At 41.5% G+C, this 15,371-nt stretch overlaps 1 protein-coding gene across 1 annotated transcript in view; it reads left to right on the top strand.

Annotated features, from left to right (window-relative positions):
- The window catches only part of LOC105465923 (leucine rich repeat containing 31), a 113,380-nt gene that overhangs the window by 37,236 nt on the left and 60,773 nt on the right, over positions 1-15,371 (top strand). The gene's annotated exons all lie outside the window — the stretch shown is intronic.

The following is a 15,371-nucleotide window of genomic DNA, read 5'->3' as shown; positions in this document are numbered from 1 at the left end:
GAAACATTTCTTTTGCAAGTAGGAAAAAACCTAAGTTATTTTCCACAGAGCTGAAATATTTGACGAAAGATGGCAGTCTATTTTAAAAAGAAGCTTCTATAATGGAAAACTGTACTTTAATTCTCACAGGCAGTGAGAAAACCCTTCATTGTCCGTGTGAGAGCTATGATCTATATGAGAGGGAAAACACAGAATTTTGAAAATGTGACCTGTTATATTTGCTAGAGAAATATTTATGGCTTGAAAAAGAACATCCATATTTTTTGATTCCTAGTAATTTACTAGTGGGAAGTACAAAATAAGAATTGAATATAAGAAATTTAAGTTGTGTTACAAGTAATGCTTTTGGCTTCCAGTTTGAAAGTAACCTGCTCCTTTGTTGACACACATTTTTATCATTGGCTGTTGAACTCATTAATAGCACATGGAACTGACTGTATGTATTCCAGTGTTATTGTTCATAAAGCAGTGGTCAACAGCAGGGACTTAGATGACCAACAGACTCAATAAGCCTCAGCACCACCACTCATTAGCTGTATGGCCTGGCCAAGTTACTGAACTTCTCTGAGCCTTACTTTCCTCATCTCAGAGGAGCCCTTCTTGGGAAAGGGAAGGCAACAAGGTAGACAAAATGTTTGAATAGTTCTCACTAAACCTCAGCCACTATGTTAGGTAACTGTATTGCACGGAGTCCTCTGTTGAGGATCCATGGGAGAAATTTTTCTCAGCCGGTAGTACTAGGGACAATTGTTTTGTCGTCGTCGTCGTTGTTTTTCTGAAAAATAAGGCCAAAATAAAACCTCAGGAATCTTGTAACTAGTGTGTTGCATTCTTTGTGTTGGTTAGTAGGAAGCTCAGGACCTGCCTTTAGGCATGCATTTTATTGTATTTTTATTTATTTATTTATTTTTGAGACAAGTTTTTGCTCTGTCACCCAGGCTAGAGTGCAGTGGCACAATCATGGCCCACTGTAGCCTCTACTACCCCAGACTCAAGCAATCCTCCCACCTCAGCCTCCAAGTAGCTGGGACCACTGGTGCACAACTGCACGCCTGGCTAATTTTTTTTCTGTATTTTTTTGTAGAGACAGGCTTTTGCCATGTTGCCTAGACTGGTCTTAAACTCCCGGACTCTAGCAATCCACCCACCTTAGCCTCCCAACGTGCTGGGATTATAGGCATAAGCCACCATGCCCAGCCTAGACATGCATTTTAAAACCATAAATTATCTATGGCTTCATCTTATTTTTTTTTTTTTTTTTTTTTGAGACGGAGTCTTGCTCTGTCACCCAGGCTGGAGTGCAGTGGCCGGATCTCAGCTCACTGCAAGCTCCGCCTCCCGGGTTTACGCCTTTCTCCTGCCTCAGCCTCCCGAGTAGCTGGGACTACAGGCGCCCGCCACCTCGCCCGGCTAGTTTTTTTGTATTTTTTAGTAGAGACGGGGTTTCACCGTGTTAGCCGGGATCGTCTCTCGATCTCCTGGCCTCGTGATCCGCCCGTCTCGGCCTCCCAAAGTGCTGGGATTACAGGCTTGAGCCACCGCGCCCGGCCCATCTTATTTTTCTTAACATTATTTTCCCTTTCCCCTAATTTTTGCTAAACTATTTTTCTTGTGTTGTATAAGCATTTTGAAGTCTCTCATAAATTTCTTAGCATTTATAATATTAATGCATATAGTTTTTGTTTGCTTGTTTATTTGTTTTCTGAGACAGAGTCTTGCTCTGTCGCCCAGGCTGGAGTGCAGTGGCGTGATCTCAGCTCACTGCAAGCTCCACCTCCCGGGTTCATGCCATTCTCCTGCCTCAGCCTCTCAAGTGGCTGGGACTACAGGAGCATGCCACCACGCCCGGCTAATTTTTTTTTTTTTTTTTTTTTTTTTTTGGTATTTTTAGTAGAGATGGGGTTTCACCATGTTAGCCAGGATGGTCTCGATTTCCTGACCTCGTGATCCGCCCACCTCAGCCTCCCAAAGTGCTCGGATTACAGGCGTGAGCCACCGCGCCTGGCCCTAATGCATATAGTTTTTAAAAAATCACTCTGGTAGTCTCAAATTAGAAGAGCTTGTATCTGAAAGACTTGCTTATACATTGTTCGACAGAAACTTATAAATGTATTGTTTTCATACAAGCAACATCATAAAGAGTAATTAGGTTCGTACCAGCCCATAAACATCAATCTAACAGTGTAACAGCAGTACTCATTCCAATATAGAGCCACCATTTATATTCTGTTTCTCTGGAAAATGTGATCAGGGTATCAGTGGGGTTCATTAATTACATTTTCTCCTAACTCAGCCCTGGACAAGTTCCCAAGACCTTCACCTGCGGTTGTTACTCCTCTTACTCCCCCCACCAGCTCCTGCTATGTGGGTGGGGCTGAGACTGTGTTAAGGAAGGAACTCTGGCAGGTGGAATGAGGGGAGTAAGAGGCTTCCAGAGTCTGAGGCTCTGACTGGAAGTGGGAGATGAAAGGCAGGAACTTCCTTGGATTCAGTTAGTGCATACCAGTCTGGCTATGCCGATTGTTAAAATACTGACATTTTCCCACTCTGGTAGGAAAATAGCCACTGCCCTGAGCCCCTAACTGCTCACCCACCCCTGTTGCTACTGGACACTCTCTCCCCTCAGTGCAACATCTAAAGGGGTAGTTCCTAACGCAGTGGGCGCAGGCACCTCCGGCTTGGGCATCTCAGCCAGCCTCCAGTTAAACTGGTCAGTTCTGGAGGTGACTGCCCGCTGAATGAGAGAGATCACAGTGCAGAGGAGTGGGAGGCCCACGGGTCTCTGGCTATTTTGGAAATAGTTGGAAGAAGCTCCACCGGAAGAGAGGAACAGGTGACGATAAGCCACCAGCAATGGCCTTGGGGATTATTTGTTAGTCATTCTGGAGTGTTGGAATTTGCGCCCTACACTCAGTACAAAGAAAAGCCTTTTTACTTTCCTGCAATTGATCTAGTATCCCTCCAAAATCCTACTCTCTGGGTAAGGGGTGAAGACTACATTTAGTCAAATCTGGTAAATTCAAACTTATCCAACAATATAAAGAGACAATGTTTCGCAGGTAACGTAGTCTCTTCCACGATGGAACTGTCTCTTTTGGATTTTTTATTTATCTCCCTTTCTTCCCCAAGATGACACATGAGCTGACACATGTCCTGGTAATGGGAAAGTGGAGGATGGGGTATTGGAGAGTGTTGAGGGCCCACGTACTGCCCTTTGAGTCTCCTGATGCTGCCTCAGGCTGGGGGCTCTGGCTTCAGACATCATCATGGTCTGCTTGCCAGGAGGTCCTCCTGGCTGACTAAGCATCATGTTGTCCCCTGCTGTGACAGGGACACAGTAGAGCTCTGGGGTCTGGTCCTGATGCCTGTTCATCCCCTGACTTGCATGGTCCTTGCTGTAGCCTTGGGGACAGGTTATTTTTGCCCTGGCCTTGGTGACCCACCCTAGCAAGCTTCCCAGAAACAGCTTCTCCAGAATAACTAACAAATGATCCCCAAGGGCATGCAGGCACTTCTACGTCCCTTCCACACCACACAGAGTCACCCAGGGAAGGTAACTCAGCCTGTCTCTGCCCGGCCTTGGCAACCCTAGGTTGTGCCAGGGCACATTGCTGGAGGTTTTCTTCCAGGAAACCACACAAAACGTGGGGGCGAGAGCCCTTCTGCACTTAGCTTTTCCCTCCACTCATGTAACACAGCTCCCCTCTTCTGGACTCCAGAGTACCCTTGAATGTTCCTGGATTCAAAGAATAGCCCACCTTTCTCCTGACTTGCTGAGACTACTTTATATACAGCTGTGGTCCTGTTTCTAGTCCCGGCTCTCGGTATGTTAACCAGTGGAGATGATCTGAAATTGTTACCCTCTCTCCACAAGGTTTAGTTTTGAAGACAAATGTCTCAACTAAGTAGGTGAAAAAAAGCAATGTGAGACTCAAAGCCAGGCCACCTCAGTCTCTTTGATGACAGGAATTCTCACCTTCTCCCTCCCTGGGGAATGACCTCATGGTTCCATCTCTGAGTCATCTGAAGCAGCAGATGCCTTCGTATCTTCACATCCTTAAATTATCTCATCTTTTGGAAAAATGTAAAGTTAGCTTGCAAATTTTATTATGAATTCCATCAGTAACTTCTGTAAATAGAGTAAGGATATATTGACAAATAAAGATTGATTTAGAACTATTTTATATGATCATTTGTTTTGATATGGGCGCACTTCTGACCCACAATGTTCTTGAAATGATTTTCTCCTACACTGTGGAGTGCTCGTTTTCTAGGAGATAAACATGTAAATATAAACATGTAAATATACAAATGGAACGTAATCGGATTCATTGCAAAGTAACTTTTTTCATGTAAACAAAGGACTTCCAAAGAAAGAACAGGAAACATTTCCTCTTCATCTGTACTTCTCTTTCTTTGCCCAGATGTGCTTATTTCACAATCTAAGGAAACTGTGAAAAATTGAAATCTCTATCTCAATGAGATTGTGGTTCACTTTTTGAAAATATAGTAGCATTAAATAAATTATTCTGATATTGTTGTATGTGTTTTGTAATGCTTCTAACAATTAACAGAAGGTTGTATTTGATATGTCTTATGTGAATGAAAGTCTGCTTAAGGAAATAATTGACATAGAAATAACAAACAGTTTATAATCAATTGCATATAATCATCTCAATGAAGTATACTGTTGTTATAAAGGCAATTCTATTGAATCAGCTCTATCTCACATAGATTATACAAATGAACAACAATTAAGAAATGGTAAGGTAAGAAAGACAGTCAACTGAAAGGTTTTCATTATCATTTTCCTTAATTGCCTTAATTTAAAATGGTCTTACTTTCATTAATATTCCCTTTTAAAAAAAATTGCTAAAATTTAAAAAGCCACAGGCCCTGAGTAACAAAAATAATAGTTAAATTTTCTGCATGGTAAAGTGGTTTTAAAATCATTTAATTTTAAATAATGCTTTCTAATGACCATAAAGTGCTGAGCACCATGAGCTCTGTATGCTGAAGACATAGTTCTTGCTTCTAGTTTATAATCTATGCCTTCTTTTTTTTTTTGTCAAAGGACCCTTGTTTCTGCTATGTGACTCCCTTGTTCTTCCTTCTTCACTACTGAGATAGCACAAAAACTAAGCATGCAAAATAACTGATAAGGTATGGAAAAAGGAAGTTGGCTGGGAAACAGGAAGAAATGACATTTCATTCTCAAATGGGCAAATTTTAATTTAGAAGGATCATCTAAACAATTCCACTTGTAAACTGGCTGTTGTTGGGATTATTTCTTTTAGCATCAAGAATGCAAGATAAAAACTTCTCTGGGGAATCTGAATCTAGGCTTCTGGAATTAAACTTCCGGAATTGAATGCATTTTTATTATGTGGATATTAATTGTCATGGAATTTGTTTCCAAAAATGATTTGCATTTCTCCAAATAAAAACATTCCCCACAAAGCATGATTATGGAAAATGGGAACTGCAATTACCATGCTCTTGTGGCTCAATAAAATATTGAACTCTTTTGCTAAGCGTCATTATGATTCATGGGTAACGTACTTTCACCGTCATAAGAACACTTGCAGAATTAGGCTAGAATTACCCCATTGACTGCTATTAACCAAAGCTCCAGGATCCAGTGCCAAAAATAAATCCTTGTAATAACAGACCTCGACAGTTGTACAAAGCAGGCTTTCGAACACCAGTTTCTGGAAACTAAATATTACTTGCTGTAACAATGGGCCTATCATGCTTAGATATCTAGCCCAGACTAGTTATATAGACAGATTTCCTTTTAATAATACGAGAATGTTTACAGAAGTAGCGTAATAACACTACTGATAACATTTTTTTCTCTGTTTAAACTATTTTTTTTTTGGTAAAGAGACTCTAGTTTTATAATATTATCCTATTCACACCCCAAATACCCAGATATTTTACAAAACAGTAATAGCACTTGAACAAATCCTGAAAAGATACAATAATTGCATTTCATACACTCTGGATCACTGACAAAATCAGAAGTGAACCCTGGGATCTCTCTGACTCTTGATGTGAGCAGTTCTCTTTTTCAAAGCAATCTCAGATGTCATTGTTTTATAACTAAATAATGAATCACTTTTATGAGTGTCACATGGCATGAAATATCTTTTCCTTTTTTTTTTTTCTTTTTCTTTTTTTTTGAGACGGTGTCTCGCTCTGTCTCCCAGGCTGGAGTGCAGCTGTGTGATCTCAGCTCACTACAACCTCCACCTTCCAGATTCAAGCGATTCTCCTGCTTCAGCCTCCCAAGTAGCTGGGATTACAGGCATGCGCCACCACACCCAGCTAATTTTTGTATTTTTAGTGGAGGCAGGGTTTCTCCGTGTTGGCCAGGCTGGTCTCCAACTCCTGACCTCAGGTGATCTGCATATCTTGGCCTCCCAAACTGCTGGGGATTACAAGTGTGAACCACCGTGCCTAGCCATCCTTTTTTAAAGTTGTGATAAGTATATGTAACATAAAATTTACCATCTTAATCATTTTTAAGTGTGTAGTTCAGTAGTAAACACATTCAGAACTCTTTTTATCTTGCAAAACTGAAACTCTTTTTATCTTGCAAAGATATCCAGAACTCTTTTTATCTTGCAAAACTGAAACTCTATGCTCATTGAACAACTCCCTTTTCCCTCTCCTCACCAGGCCCTGGCAACTGCCATTTTACTTTCTATAAGCTCTACAAATTTGACCACCGTAGGTACCCCCATATAAGTGAATCATACAATATCTGTCCTTTTGTGCCTGGCTTGTTTCAGTTAGCATAATGTCATCAGGGTTCATTCATGCAGTACCATGTGTCAGAATTCCTTTCCTTTTTAAGGCCAAATAAAATTCTATTGTGTGTATATACCACATTTTATCCATTCATTAATCCATGGGTGGACATTTGTGTTGCTTCTACGTCTTGACTACTGTGAATAATGCTGCTATGAACGTGAGACATGAGTGCGTAGGTATCTCTTTGAGATCCTGCTTTTAATTCTTTAGGGTATATACTCAGGAGCAGAATTTCTGGATCATTTTTTAAAGTTTTAATTTTTTAAAATTCAATTTTTTCATTTTTGAGGAACTGCCATACTGTTTTCCACAGGAGTGGCATCATTTTATTTTTTACTTTTATTTTTATTTTTTTGCAGGGATGTTGCTAACATTTATTTCTCTGGATTATCTTTTTTTTTTGTATATGTTTCTGTCACATATATTTTATAGATACATAAAAGGTAGCAATTACACATAGTAAGTAATAAGTAAATGTCTGTTGAACCAGGATTGGGGGAAATACCCCAAAAGCCCTCCTGTTAGTCCCTTGTCAATTTTCCAGTTTTTTTTGTTTTGTTTTGTTTTTATACTTTAAGTTCTAGGGTACATGTGCACAACGTGCAGGTTTGTTACATAGGTATACTTGAGGAGTGGCCTCATTTTATATTCCCGCCAGCAATGCACAAGTGTTCCAATTTCTCCACATCCTCACCAACACTTGTTATTTTCTGTTGTTGTTGTTTTTAATGATAGCTATTGCGTTGCGTATAAGGGGGTATCTTGTTGTGGTTTTGATTTACACTTCCCTAATGATTAGTGATGTGGGGCATCTTTTCACCTGCTCATTAGCCATTTGTATCTCTTCTTTGGAGAAACAGCTTTCAAGTCCTTTACCCATTTTAAGATCAGGTTGCATTGTTGGCAAAACCTGAGTCCTGTCCTCTTGCTCTCCTCTCGGACAGCATGAGCTTCACCACTCGTTCCACCTTCTCCACCAAATATGGGTCCCTGGGCTCTGCCCAGCCACTCAGCTACGGCGCCCAACCGATCAGAACAGCTGCCAGTGTCTATGCAGGCACAGAGGGCTCTGGTTCCCGGATCTCCGTGTCCTGCTCCACCAGCTGCTGGGACGGCTTGGGGTCTGGTGGCCTGGCCACAGGGATGGGTGGGGGTCTGGCAGGAATGGGGGGGCATCCAGAATGAGAAGAAGACCATGCAAAGCCTGAACTACTGCCTGGCCTTCCTCGTGGACAGGGTGAGGAGCGTGGAGACTAAGAATTGGAGGCTGCAGAACAAAATCTGGGAGTACCTGGAGAATAACGGACCCCAGGTCAGAGGCTGGGGACATTACTTCAAGACCATGTGGACCTGAGGGCTCAGATCTTTGCAAATACTGTGGACAATTCTCGTATCGTTCTGCAGATTGACAATGCTCATCTTCCTGCTGATGACCTTAGAGTCAGGTATTAGACAGAGCTGGCCATGTGCCAGTCTGTGGAAAGCAACATCCATGGGCTCTGCAAGGTCATAGATGACACCAATGTCACTTGGCTGCAGCTGGAGACAGAGATTGAGGCTTTCAAGGAGGAGTTGCTCTTCATGAAGAACATGAAGAGAAAGTAAAAAGCCTACAAGCCCAGATTGCCAGCTCTGGGTTGACTGTGGAGGTAGATGCCCCCAAATCTCAGGACCTCAGCAAGATCATGGCAGACAACCAGGCCCAATACGATGAGCTGTCTCAAAAGAACCGAGAGGAACTAGACAAGTACTGGTCCCAGCAGATTGAGAAGAGCACCACAGTGGTCACTGCACAGTCCTCCAAGATCAGAGCTGCTGAGATGACGTTCACAGGGCTGAGAGGTACAGTCCAGTCCTTGGAGATCGACCTGGACTCGATGAGAAATCTGAAGGTCAGCTTGAAGAACAGCCTGAGGGAGGTGGAGGCCCGCTACACTATGCAGCTCGACAGGGTCCTGCTACACCTGGAAGTAGTCCTGCTGCATCCCAGGCAGAGGGGCAGTATCAGGCCCAGGAGTATGAGATCGCCACCTACCATGGCCTGTTGGATGACGGGGAGGACTTCAATCTTGGTGATGCCCTGGACAACAGCAACTTCATGCAAACCATCCAAAAGATCACCACCTGCAAGATAGTGGACAGCAAAGTGGTGTCTGAGATCAATGACATGAAAGTTCTGAGACGTTAAGCCAGCAGAAGCAAGGTACCTTTTGGGAGCTGGAGGCCAATAAAAAGTTCAGAGGTCAAAAATAAAAAATAAAATCAAGTCGCTTGCCTTTTTGTTGTTGTTGAATTGCAGAAGTTCTTTGTATATTCTGGATACTAACCATTTATCAGATAAATGATTTGCAAATATTTTTTCTCATTCTATAGGCAGGATTGAAGCCAGGGTGAGAGAATGAGACCTTGGATATAAAAAAAAAAAATAACTGGACATGGTGGCACATGCCTGTGGTCTCAGCTACTCAGGAGGCTGAGGTGGAAGACTGCCTAGGCCTGGGAGGTCAAGGCTGCAGTGAGTCATGATGGCACCACTGCATTCCATCCTGGGCAACAGAACAAGACCCTGTCTCACCAAAAAAAAAAAAAAAAAAAAAAAGTTTGGTCTTCCCCAAGACCAGAAAGAGTACAAGTTTATCTTCAAGAAACTGAAAGCTACTTGAAAGCATCAATCATTGAGCCTTTTTCTAAGCTGGTTGCTTATACCTTTGAGGGATGACTTAGGATCAACAGTACTAAAGTTGGCAAAATAGAATTTGAGTTAGCTGCAAAATATCCTGCATCAGTCATCAGTGCTAAATTTATTGCTCCGTCCATGTATAAAATGGTTCAATGCCTGAGGAGCTCCTTTAAGATCAAGGAGATATGTGTTGTCATCTTTAACCATGAAAACATTTCCAGTGCCCTTCATTCCTTTGAGTAGATCCAGATTTCTATGCGGTATCATTTTCTTTTGGTTGTAGGAATTTCTTGAATATTTTATGTAACACATGTCTGTTTGTGGGGAATTCTTTCAGTTTTTATCTGTCTGAAAAAAAAAAAATTTTTTTTCCTTTATATTTTCACTTGGTGTAGAAGTCTAAATTGACAGGATTTTTCCCCAGTACTTTAAAGGTATTGTTTGGCTGGGCTTACACCTGTTATGCTAGCATTTTGGAAGGCTGAGGCAGGAGGATCACTTTGATTTCAAGAGTTCAAGACCAGCCTAGGCAACATAGCAAAACCCTGTATCTTAAAAAAATAAAAATAAAATTTAAAATTAGCTGAACGTGGTGGTGTGTGCCTGTTGTCTTAGCTACTTGGGAGGCTGAGCTGGGAGGATCACTTGAGTCCAAAATGTCGAGGCTTCAGTGAACCATGATTGCATCATTGCACTCCAGCCTGGGCAATGGAGTGAGACCGTGTCTCAAAAATTAAAAAATAAAAAACAAAATAAACGTATAATTCCACTGTTTCTTGCTTCATTGTTTCTAGTAAGATGTCTGCTATCATTCTTATCTTTGGCTCACTGTATATAATGTGTCTTTTTATTCCTCTAGCTGCTTTTAAGATTTTAAAAATTTATCACTGGCGTTAGGCAATTTGATTATAATATGCACTGTTTAGTTTTTTTGTGTGTGCTTCTTGTGTCTGGGGCTCACTGAACTTCTTGGTTCTGTGGGTTTATGGTTCTCCTCGATTTAAAAAAAAAAATTTAGCCATTCCTCTATGAAGTAATTTTTATTCCTCCTTTTTCCTTTAGGGACTTCAATTACACATATTTAGCTCAGTTGAAGTTATCTCACAGCTAGCTAATGTCGTCTTCTTTTTAAAAAAACTTTTGGCTGGACACAGTGACTCATGCCTATAATCCCAGCACTCTGGGAGGCTGAGGGGGGCGGATCACCTGAGGTTGGGAGTTCGAGACTAGCCTGACCAAAATGGAGAAGAAACTCCGTCTCCACTAAAAATACAAAATTAGCTGAGTGTGGTGGCGCATGCCTGTAATCCCAGCTACTCCGGAGGCTGAGGCAGGAGAATCGCTTGAACCCAGGAGGCAGAGGTTGCAGTGAGCCAAGATCGCGCCACCACACTCCAGCTTGGGCAACAAGAGTGAAATTCTGTCTTGGGAAAAAAAACAAAACAAAACCAAAAACAACTTTTTTCTCTCATATATATTTTTACATACTTTCCTTAAAAAAGCATTTCTATCTTAAATGTGGTACCAAATGTGCAAAACAGAACATCACCCTTACTTGCTCTGGTGATATGAAGAAAGCATTCAAACTACAGCATAGGCGTCTGTATATAAGGTGGAGGTGGGAAGGGTAATGCTTAAAAGCATGGGCTCTGGAGCCAGGCTAGATGGCTCACATCCTGGTTCTTTTACTTACTAGCTCTGCAATCTTAGCCTCTTTCTGCTTAGGTACTCATCTCTAATATGAAGATGGTATTAGTACCTGCCTCTTAAAATTATGGCAAGGATCTCAGTTTATACCTATAAAGAACTTTGAATTGTGACTGATGCATGGTAGACACTCAATAATCATCAGCTATTATCACTGCAGTTTACAACTGCCTTAGCAGGAAGCCCAGATTAACTGAACTAGACTCTCCAGAGAAGGGGTCTGGGATCTGTATTTTTAACAAGTATTCTAGCTAATTCTTATATTCATGCAACTTTAGAAATGCTGACCCAAATAATATTGCTAAAGATTGAATCAAACAAATTAAGGAGCTCTCCCTCTCTGTAGAAGTCTTTTCTCACCTGCACCGCAAGAAAAGAAAAATCATCCGAGTTTTCACCGTATGCAGTAGTTGTGCCACAGCCTTTGAGACATACAGGAAATCACTGTTGCAAATACTTTCCTCTCTTTGAAAGCAACAAAATAAGTAACAAATTATCAACAAACACTAAGTTCAATAGGTAAGATAGAAAATCATGTGTTCACAAAGAACTTTCCTTAATCATCACCCCCTGAAAACAGCTGTTCTATGAATCCCAAATAATAAAAGGAAGGATAGACAGCATTACTTCTAGAATCCTCTCCCCACCCTTCCCCACAGCCCTCAGCAGCCTCCCAGTAAGTCTGGAGATATATATACAGTTGACATTCCTTGTCACCAACACTTAATCAGTAATCAAATTGTTACGACACACCAAACATTTCACATGCACCATCTTATATTATCTTTATAATAATCCTCTGAGGTAGCCACTATCATTTGCTTCATTCTAGAAATGGAAACTGAAGCTCAAGAGGTCAAGATCCCAGTAGAGGCACAGCCAGAACTTGAACCCAGGCCTATTTGTCTTGAAATTTAGGTGTGTAACCACTATTCTATTCTACCACTTCCAATGGTAGGGTCCTCAGTCAACCACACTCATTTTACCCCACAAGGTAAGCAGTTTGCTTGGGTTTCTAAGACAGTGCATAGCTTGGCCTTTATTAAAACTTTTCAAATAATAAGTTTCAACTAATTGGTATTCCAGTCTCTTCTAAATCTGGTCCGAATACCTCATCCCAACGTTTCCACTCCTCGTTACTGTGAACTCTGTTGCCCTATTCTGCACACAGACCTTGCACATTCTTGACTCTGGGCCCTGCTTCCTCTCAGTTTCTCTGGAAAGCTTTCCCTCTTTCTCACCCAAGTTCCACCCTTCCTTCATGCCTTAGCTCCAATTCTACTCACTAGGAAAGCTTCTCTGAGTATCTCAGTAATTCCTCTTATCACTTTATTATACTTACAGCTTCAATCTACAAGATGCACCCCTTAATGAAATATTATTTTGTACTGATCTTTTATTGTTGTCACATGTTATTCTTAATTTCCCAATTAGAATGTATTGGAAATGTGGCAACATAGAATGTAAGGAAAAGGTTCGTGTCTTATACCGCTGGAATATCCTCCCCATAAAAATGCATACATCCAAAAGTACTTATTGGTGTTGGTCTGTGCTGGGCATTAGGGATAAGCCTGTAAAAGTCTTTGCAAAGGAAGAAGACACAAGGTTATTTTTGCTTCCTTCAATGATAAGGCACATAATAGGTATTACAAATAATTAATCAGATTAAGTTTGGGGATATAGTATATAAAAAGAACCACAGAATTTCAGAACTAGAAGAGATCTCAGACCAGGGATTTTCACTAGGGATGAGGTGCCTCCTCGGGTATTTTAGAAACCTAGGGAGGGTTGGGAGACAGAGGCAGGTGGATCACCCGGGATCACCGGTCGGGAGATGGAAACCATCCTGGCTGACATGGTGAAACCCCGTCCCTACTAAAAACACAAACAATTAGTTGGGCGTGGTGGTGGGCGCCTGTAGTCCCAGCTACTCAGGAGGCTGAGGCACGAGAATGGCTTGAACCCGGGAGGCGGAGCTTTCAGTGAGCCAAGATCGCGCCACTGCACTCCAGTCTGGGCGACAGAGTGAAACTCTGTCTCAAAAAACAAAAGAGAGAGAGAGAGAGAGAGAGAGAGAGAGAGACTTACGGAGGGTTTCTGGTTGGTGGGCTGTTTGGGGAATGTTATGGGATTTGATGTTTGATGGGTGGTCCTGGGATAAAGTATGCCTTGTAGTGTGTGGACTGCCCTGCTCAACGAAGAACTGTATTGCCTCACACAAAATTTTAAGATGATTTTCTGGGAATTCATGGAGATAGATTAGAATTAGCAGAGCTTAGAACGGAACTCCACTTCACATGAAACACAGAGCTTTCTCTTGTGTGATTTTATATACATTGAATTTTCCAGTTATTCAATTCTGATATAAGTTCAGGGGAAATTGTTTTTTTCTGTTCCAAACTTTATTAACAGTTACTTGTTGCAAAAACATCACATCAGGAAGAGCAATGCCATTTATGCTATTTGAGTCACCACATAAACACACCACATCATTCTATGTTCCTAGACATTCTATGACTGGCTCTCTCTCTATCTAAAACCTCACAGTATACTACTGTGAACAATATAATAACTTAATTCTGATTTCAAAATGTTAAATATTTTAAAAGTCAAAAATATTCATTTGGCCGGGCATTGTGGCTCATGCCTCTTATCTCAGCAGTTCGGGAGGCTGAAGCTGAAGGAGTCCTTGAGCCCAGAAATTAGACACAAGCCTGGGCAACATGATGAGATCCCAGTCTCAACAAAAAATTTGAAAATTAGCCAGGTGTAGTGGTGCACACCTTAGTCCCAGCTACTCAGGAGGCTGAGGCAGGGCAATCACCTGAGCCCAGCAGGTGGAGGCTGCAGTGAGCCATGTGTATGCCACTGCATTCTAGCCTGGGTGACAGAGCAGGACTGTCTCAAAAAAATTGAAGAAAAATAAAACACACACATGTATATATGTTCCATTGAATATAAATTAAAATATATTGTTACATTAAATATAATTTAGATATATTGAAATGTAATAAAATAGTAAAGTAATATACATAAATTAAATCAAACATTATAAATATAAGCAGGCACAAGTGGCTGGCTTTTCTATGTCTTTCTGTGTAGTTGTGCTGGAATATTTGCATATTAAAATGCATGACTTTTTAAAGATTACTTTCATTGGTTTTCTCCTTCATATTACAGTTAAGGCATTATATTGATTTTTTTTTTCCACTCTGTCGCCCAGGCTGGAGTGCAGTGGCATGATCTTGGCTCACTGCAACCTCTCCCTCCTGGGTTCAAGCGGTTCTCCTGCCTCAGCCTCCTAAGTACCTGGGATTACCAGCATGTGCCATCACGCCCAGCTAATTTTTGTATTTTTAGTAGAGATGGGTTTTCACCAGGTTGTCCAGGCTGGTCTCGAATTCCTGACCTCCAGTGATCCGCCCGCCTCACCCTCCCAACGTGCTGGAATTACAGGCTTGAGCCACCGCACCCGGCCTATATTGATCTTTTAAAGACTTTTTTAAAAAGTAGTTTTAGATCCAAAGCAACATTGAAAGAAGGGTACAGAGATTTCCTTCCCATATGCCCCCAGGTCCCCTACATACATAGCCTCTCTCATTATCAACACCGCCCCCTCACCACACACACGAGTAGTATGTTTGTCACAACTGATGAACCTAAATTGTCACATTGTAATCACCCAAAGTCTATAGTTTGCATTAGGTGTACATTCTGTGGATTTAGACAAATGTATAATGACATGCATCCATCATTATAGTATCATACAGGGCATTTTTGCTGCCCTAAATGTACTCTGATTTTTTGGAGGTGTGCAGGCAAGTTATATTTTCTATGAATTGTTCTTCGGGATGTTAAGGAGATGCTGCCGAACGTTTGTTATTAGAATAGGGCACTGGGTCCCACTTCGGTAAGAACCACTGCAGGAGGATCAAGCCTGACCTGAAGTCATCAGTGTATGCTTACCTCTGCTACAACCCTTGTTTCACTGCAGTTTTGTTTTTTTTTTTTTCTTACCTTGCTGCCCTCCTTGAGAGTGTTCGTGCCCCTGCGCAGAGTCTGTGATCTCTTGAATCTCCAAGTGCCACCTGCAGTACCAGGCGAGCTGAAGTGAAATGGCACCATGAGTGATGAGATGCATGCTGAAATGGTGACTACAAAGTGC

This window comes from Macaca nemestrina, chromosome 2, assembly GCF_043159975.1.
Source record: "Macaca nemestrina isolate mMacNem1 chromosome 2, mMacNem.hap1, whole genome shotgun sequence".
Taxonomy (NCBI): Eukaryota; Metazoa; Chordata; class Mammalia; order Primates; family Cercopithecidae; genus Macaca; species Macaca nemestrina.
The sequence above is the reverse complement of the archived record's forward strand: the minus strand, read 5'-3'. Positions and strand labels throughout refer to the sequence as shown.